Source organism: Anser brachyrhynchus, assembly GCF_964034855.1.
Source record: "Anser brachyrhynchus genome assembly, chromosome: 3".
NCBI classification, from domain to species: Eukaryota; Metazoa; Chordata; class Aves; order Anseriformes; family Anatidae; genus Anser; species Anser brachyrhynchus.
Genome location: NC_137696.1, coordinates 46,219,439 through 46,226,603, shown reverse-complemented (window position 1 = coordinate 46,226,603; position 7,165 = coordinate 46,219,439). Strand labels below are relative to the sequence as shown.

The window sequence follows — 7,165 nt, the reverse complement described above, 5'->3', positions numbered from 1 at the left end:
CCCTCCGGCTGACTCTGCAACACGCCGTCCTTGCCAGGGTCCGAGCACATCTGCAAGTTCTTCAAAGCATCTGCTGGGGCTCCTTGTAAAATGCCTTTGCATTTCCTAGTGACTTGGGATTTCCTCAAATAGCCAGAATATTAATTTGAAAGGGAGCAAATGAGCACCCATTAGCACCATCAGAGGGGCAAACAGAGCTGGACAAGGTGTTGGGGTCAATTTTTCCAGCGCTCAGCAGAGCCATGCGTCTGTGGGAATTCAGTGGGTAGAGTTGGATACCTGGCTCCTATGGGGAGAAAAAATGTACGCCTGGATATTCAGCCTTAGCAGCAAAAGGACAGAAAAATAAGCCTTTTTTTTTGGTGAAAGAAGCCAGATACCAACAGGGAGACAGCTCATGCACCCCCTGCCTTGCTGCAGCAGGAATGCTTGGTGCTGCTGGCGGACGCTGAAATTTGGGTGGCAGGCCAGAGGGGAGGGATGTACGGAGCTGACCAAGTGGAAGGCGGCATGGCCACCCCAGGCAGCCGGGAGATAACGGGGCACCCACCCTGCGCGAGGAGCAGCTGCTGCTGGCAGTCATATTGTCAGGACGAGCCCCAGCGAGCAGGGCTATTATTTGCTTTACAGGATTCATTTTTGGCACCGGGTATGTGATGTGCCACTGTCACCCCTCGTGACAATTCTGTAATCTCTTCTTTCCCTTCAGTGTTATTGTCCCAGTTTCCAAGAAGCAGACAAGAAGGATTTGCTTCTGGAGGGGGATAATTCCTCCCGAGGAAACAAATGACTGGAGACAGACGCGGGAAATTCTTCACTTGTCTATTTTTATTTACAGCGTAGTTCCTGTTATTACCTTGAACCAAAATAGCACACGAGCAAGGCTGAGGCCAAGTTTCCTTCGCCTTTCTCCAAGAGAGGGTCGAAGCCAGCCCTGAACGCAGCCCCCAGCCTCCTCCCACGTCCAGCACGGGCTGAGCAGGGCTGTCCCGGGGTCAGGTGCCAGCAGCAGCCCTGCACCGCGATCCTGCCCGCTGGCACGTCCCTCCGGGCCAAGCAGCACTTACAGCTCTCAGCAAGTCCTGTCTGCACCTCGGGGTGCTGGCACAGCCGATAGCAGCGGGAGGCACCGGTGCTGGTGGCAGTGAGATGATCCCGACAGGCACATGTTGCCCCTGTGGTCCCCCTCGAGGGCGGTCGAGTTGAACAACGTGGGTTTAATATTCACCAGCAGAAGCCAGCTGGGGCTGACAGCCCTGCCAAAAAGTGACACAGGCTGTATTAAAGTACTAGAGAAAGGTAACAGGAAAAGGCAAAGATGTTGTACTGTCTCCATGGGTAAAAGCCTCCTTGTTAAGAGGCATTCAGGTTTCCAGCAAGGCTGTCCTACACCCGCAGTGATGGTGGGGGAAGAGCAAGTGGCAATATGAGTTATCTTTCAGACGAGGCAAAATTGCAGGCTAGTTTTAAGTGCCTGTCCTTTAAGAAGCAGTTGGCTGGTTTTCACAGCAAACCCAAGTTTTGGATGTTGTCTTCAAATCCATCACATCTCATCTTCAGTAAGAAAGGCAGTATCTACCTTTTACGAAGACAAAGAGCTGCCAACTGCTCCTCACTTCCTCCCCAGCAAGGACATACACATAGGACAAGATTTTCAAAGCTCCTCCGGGAATTAAGCACCCAGCTCCTGTTGACCGTCAATGGGACGTGTGCACCCAGCTCCCTTGAGCTTCTCTGGAAATCTTCATCCTTTGATGTTGTTTCAAAGGCTTCAAAGCTAAGGTTCATCTCTTTGAGACAATAGGAAAAGGAGGTGGCAGCGTTAAAGCAACTCAGCGCAAAGCCCTTCGCCTGTCCTACCAGGGCGTGGAGAATCTCCACAGAGCATGGGGTGGCTCCCCAGAGGGGGACCCCTCCCCAGCCACCCCAACAGCCAGGATGCCGCCCCAGCAGGCTGCCCACCTCTCCCTGGCATTGCTGCTTACATGCAGCCCAGTGGCTGGGGCTGGCAGCACCCCACGACCGTCCTCTCCCAGGGAGGGAGGAGATGGGACCGCAGAAGCTGGTGGAGGAGCGGCACCTCAGCCTGGGCTTTGAAGGGCATGTGGCCAGGGAGGAACATCTCCTACCCACGGAGATCAAAGCGCTCAGCAAACAGCTTGAGCGCAAACATCACTCGCGCTCATCCCTGCCCCACGGCCAGCTTGCTGCCTTGCTCACGGTCAGAGGCAGGACCTGCTTCTCCAAGTTCTTTCTTCCCTTCACATCTCCCCACCTGCCTATTTTCCCTGACAGCAACCAGAAAACCCTCTTTGAAACATTTCAGCCTCAGAGGTAGCAAGTTGCTGCTATGAGCTTTGTGAAAATATGCAGCTGAACAGGGTCTCTGCAAATCCTCCTTGTAAGGGAAAGAATTATCGTACCTTGCTGGGCATCGGACAAGCCAGCCTTCAGCCTCTCTCTCTCTCTCTTATATGGAGATGCTGGGTTTTAATACATGCAAACTGTAAAGTTTTTTCCTATGATTATGGTATCCATAGCAGTGCTGGTGCGAGTGGATTCTCCGAGGTCTAGTAAGATGTGCTCATTTTCCTCAGTATTACAAGAATGCACTTAAAGTCAGCCCTCAGCACTGTGACAGCCATATAAATCCACAGGAAAAAAAAATCTTAAATTGCTCCACTACTCACTGAACACCTTTTTACCTCCAAAACAGACCAGACAACCAAAATGAAAAGTTATGTTTTGTAGTTTGCCTGAGGAAGGAAGAGACAGAGAGCTGGGGGCATAGTAAAACTTGCCAATTCTAATACGAATTGCTACAAAAAGTGCTGTAGGCTAGACCAGAACGTCACAACACTGCCTCCTTTTCTCCCACTAGAAATACTTTGTATTTATTACTTATTTTAATTTAGATGTTAAAAAGATACCCGCGAGAAGCTCTGGGTACCCCAAGCACAAAACCAGCACCAGAACCGTCCCCCAGCTGGGCGCAGCGTTTCATCCGTCTGTCTGTCCGTCTGTCCACCCGTCCCACTGCACAGCTGCCAGGCCGGCCCTGGGGACAGGCTCAGGAAAGGCGTCGGCGGCTGCCTGGGGCTCATCCCTCGACCTTCCATCCCGCTCCGCGCCGTGATGTCATTTTTGCAAAGTGCAGAGCAGGCGCCTGTTTCTGTTTCCATTGCGGTATCGCCGCCCGCGACGATAAGGATGATTTATTTTGATTACAGTACCCAGGCGCTCCAGTCAAACAGGCAGGCCCCCGGCATGCCAGATCCAGGGCAAAACAAGAAACACTGAAGGTCACCTCCTCCCCGTGAACTTGCAGTCTGGGAGAGAGCCTGCACGAATACCTTAGAAATGTAAATATCATCCTACGGCTTACTAATGACCTCCATGAATCAAAGGGGGCCCTTGTTTACCTTACAAAAACTTCCCGAAATAGCACAGCAAACAGAAGTGTTGCTGGTGCCTCCGGGGCCCATCAGCGCTCTGCCGTCCCCACGGTCCCACCTCTGCTCCCCTCTTCCTCCTCGGGCTCCCTGGGGCCTTGGCCGAGCCTGCAGCACAGCCAGACTTTATGCTTCTCCCCTGCTGCGTGAGGGAGGAAAAAATCCTGTTAGAGAACTGCAAAGAGCTGATCAGGAGGCACTGCTGCCTCTCATGGCCTCCCCGCGGCACATCCACCGGGGTCACAGCTTCCACCAGGCCGCGCGTCCCACCATGCCGGGACTAGCGCTTCCCTCCAGGCCACGGGTTTCTGCCCTGGCCCACGAGGTTCATTCACGGCACAGAAACCCCACGGCAGGCAGTGGAAGGACTTGGGAAGTCCTCTCGGAGCAGGCAGGGCAGGAGGGAGTGGGAACTTGGAGCGATGGGCAGGGGAATGGGCACATCGCTTTTCATCACCCACCTGCGGTTTTATTAAGTGTAACATCTTCCATGAGATATGAGAGCTCATTGGCATCGCTCAAGTGGCGCTGGGGAAAAAAAAAAAAAAAAAAAACAAAATAGTCAGCCAAAATTTGCCTTCTGAAAACCTTCTGGTTGGAATAAAAAGGTGCCAACTCTATTGTTTTTTTTTCTGTTTTCACAAAAGTCTTTTTTTTTTCTTTCTAAATGTTACTTATTCCTTCTCTATTCCTCCAGCTCAATATAAATAAATATTAGAAAAGAGTAAAACTATTATAGGGCAGTATATTTGAGATTAGTGTTAATGAGCACAGAATAATATTTTACTCCGCATTATTTGTTTCAGTGAAAAACCTGAGCTAGTTTCAAACTCCTCAAGCAACACTAAAACAAACAGGTGCCAGTTCTTTGAGAGTTTTTTAATCAAATCAGGGATCCGGACCCAAACATTGCCAAAGTCCGGGGGGTGATTTGGGTCCCTGTGGGGACGAGCACAGGTACTGAGCCCAACCAGCAGGAGGGACAGCCAGCAGCAGCACAGGACAGCAGGATTTGCAGAGCACACACCAGCCAACAAGAGCTTGGGCATCTCAGCATGGGCGGTACCGAGGCAGCACTGCACCGTCGTCCCCAAAATCGTTGTTTGGGAGCTCTGCTCATGTCTGCAGAAACAAAAGGCATGAGAAGGGAAGGAGGCACCGGAAGAAAACAAGCTACAGCTAGAGAGTGGCTACCATAAAGGACTAATTTAAGGAGCTGAACACAAGCCTCACTGCGGGCATCGGAATGGCACACTGGTTGCATCCATTATGTATGGAAACAGAAATTTGCTGATTCAGCTGTGAGGGCTTTTGAAGAGATGGCAGCTGAGTTTGCGCTAAGCTTTCATCTGTCAATTCACCCTTTTAACTGAACAGGCATGTTTTTAACAAGCCGCCACTTCTCCAACCTGACAAACAGTTTGAGGCAGCCCTTCTCTTTCAGCTGTTTGCCACAGGCTCACGCTCCCTCAGGTGCAGACATTTTCCCCAGCAGAGCACTCCCTCTTCCTCTCCAGCCCATCTGGCTGCTCGGCATCACATTGCAGAAACTCTCATGCAGCACGAGAAGAAAACAGCTGGGGAAAGGTTACCATGTCACAAGCCCTCCTCCACACGGGCTATAATCTGATACCGCCAGTTCTCAGTATCCGGCGTACTGAGGGCAAAGAAGGAAAAGCAAAACAAATGATACAAAATACATATAAATGAGGCTACAGGAATGTAGTGCTTTAATACCTTTCCCTTTGGGAAAAAAAAAAAAAGTGATTTTAAGACAGTATGAGGTTATAAATAAAAAGAAAAATTATTGTGCAGTGTACTTTATAATGCCTCTGAAAGAGACTTTTATTGTTTTCTTTTTATATACATAGCACATTTAATCTGCAACTCAGATAATGCACCCACAGATAATCGAGAGTTGACTGTGAAAAATCTTTTTTTGAATGACAGCTTTAAAAGTTCACGCACATTTCTCATGACAAATCCCCTAATTATCATTTCCATCAACAGACTGCTAACATGTATTCCGGGCACCACTGAGCAGGAGGAAAAAACCCAAGCAGGAAGCACCACGAGCTTATCGCTGAGATGAGAAAAAGCCCAAATTCTAAGCAGCAGTACAAAAGGCCAGCGGTCAGCTCAGACAAGGATGGGATTTTTAAGTACACATCAAGACTGCCTAATGCTGGCAGTGCTATATGTCATGACAACGGATGGTTTGCAGAAGTGGCCCTAAAACTCACGTGCCATGACCTCGAGCCAGCAGGAGCCTTGGAAAGGGAAGGCCGGCAGGGCAGCACGTATCCAGGGCCCTAGCTCCTTCCACAGCTCACTATCAGACAACAAAACTCGGCCTCAGCTCACCGTGGCAACTCTTGTATTCCCAACGAGATGCATGAACACAGCCCTAAAGTAAAACTGAGCTGCATTTTTCACCACCCCATGCACAGAGAAGCCCCCCGATGCTCAGTGTGCAGATAATGGTGTTGGCAGCTTCCCCCCCGAGGTGGAGCTGACTTGCAGAGACGGTTCAGGTTTCAGGAGCGCACAGTCCAGCCAGTCATTAAGACAGAGCCAGTCACAAAATTCAGATCGAGATCTGATGAAGCCTTCAGATACATCCATGTTTCACCCTGTGTTGCAATATGGGGCTTGGCTCTTCCCATTACAAAACCAATTACCTCCAAAATGCAATGTTCTACCCAAGACTGGCTTTCCACCTCTTCCTTGAGCAAAGTTCATGAATTCACGTGTTGACTAGTCAGAGCAGCTGCATCACGAAGGGATGGAGAGGCCAGTTCAGACCAGTTACTGTTCAGCCTGACTCTTCCTCTGGCTGAGGAAGAGCAAAGCATCACCTGGAGCCCTCACCACCTCTTTTGTGTGCTGTTGCCTCTCCTGGCTTGGCTGCAAGCAGCAGTGGTAAAGCCCACCCAGACTCCCCCGCCTCAGACCTAAACCTGAACAGATTACAGCTGTTAGCATGAAGCCTTGCCAAGGCCGTTTCCTGCTGGTAGAAAAGCCCAGTTTGGACACGCATCCCCAGATCACATCTCCGAGGCAGAGGCCCAGGAGCATCCATCCAAACAGCGCAGCCTGAGCCCACCTCTGGCCAACGCCAGTGACTCACTGGGGCTGAAGCCCTGCTCTCTGGGATTTCTCTCTCACTCTGGCAGCTTTACCAACCCTGGGTGCCCACACGGAGGTCCCAGCAGCCCCCTAGAGCACAAGCAGTGCTGGAGATGGATACCGGCCAACAAACCTTTAGGAGAACTCAGAGGAGTCAGATTACAGAGACGATGCTAAAAAAAAAAAAATAAATAACAAAACTATTTTCATCCCAGTGTTTCATAAGGGAGGCTCAAACCCGAGCACGGTGTTTTTCCTCCACTTTGAGTCACTGGGACCTCCTTCAATAAGCCATGTGTTAGCATCCACAAAGGCAGGGCAGCTTTTCAGCTCCGGCTGCTGGCAGGAGGGAGCGAGCAGAGCGGGCGCAGTGAAGGAGCGTGACAGCTTGTTGAATGCTCAAACCGCCCTCGAGGCATTAACTTTCCAGAGGTGCTGCCATCGCTGCAGATGTTACCAAGCTACCCCGGGCCTGCAAAGCAGCGATAATGACTCAGGCCAGACAGCTGACCCACGCACACGGCTCGGGTGCCTCTGTGAGGAGCACGGCACGGAGGGATCAAGCAGATAACAACGGGCCCCAA

The 7,165-nt window shown here is 50.9% G+C and overlaps 1 long non-coding RNA gene across 1 annotated transcript in view; it reads right to left on the bottom strand.

The window, feature by feature from the left end:
• Positions 1-2,884: 2,884 nt before the first annotated feature.
• Positions 2,885-7,165, bottom strand: part of LOC308193517 — an 81,950-nt gene continuing 77,669 nt past the window's right edge. The window contains exons 8-10 of the long non-coding RNA XR_013949699.1: positions 4,480-4,574; positions 3,914-3,980; positions 2,885-3,594 (exon numbers count right to left, since the gene is read on the bottom strand). This is a non-coding gene — a long non-coding RNA (uncharacterized lncRNA). The remainder of the gene's footprint in view (positions 3,595-3,913; positions 3,981-4,479; positions 4,575-7,165) is intronic.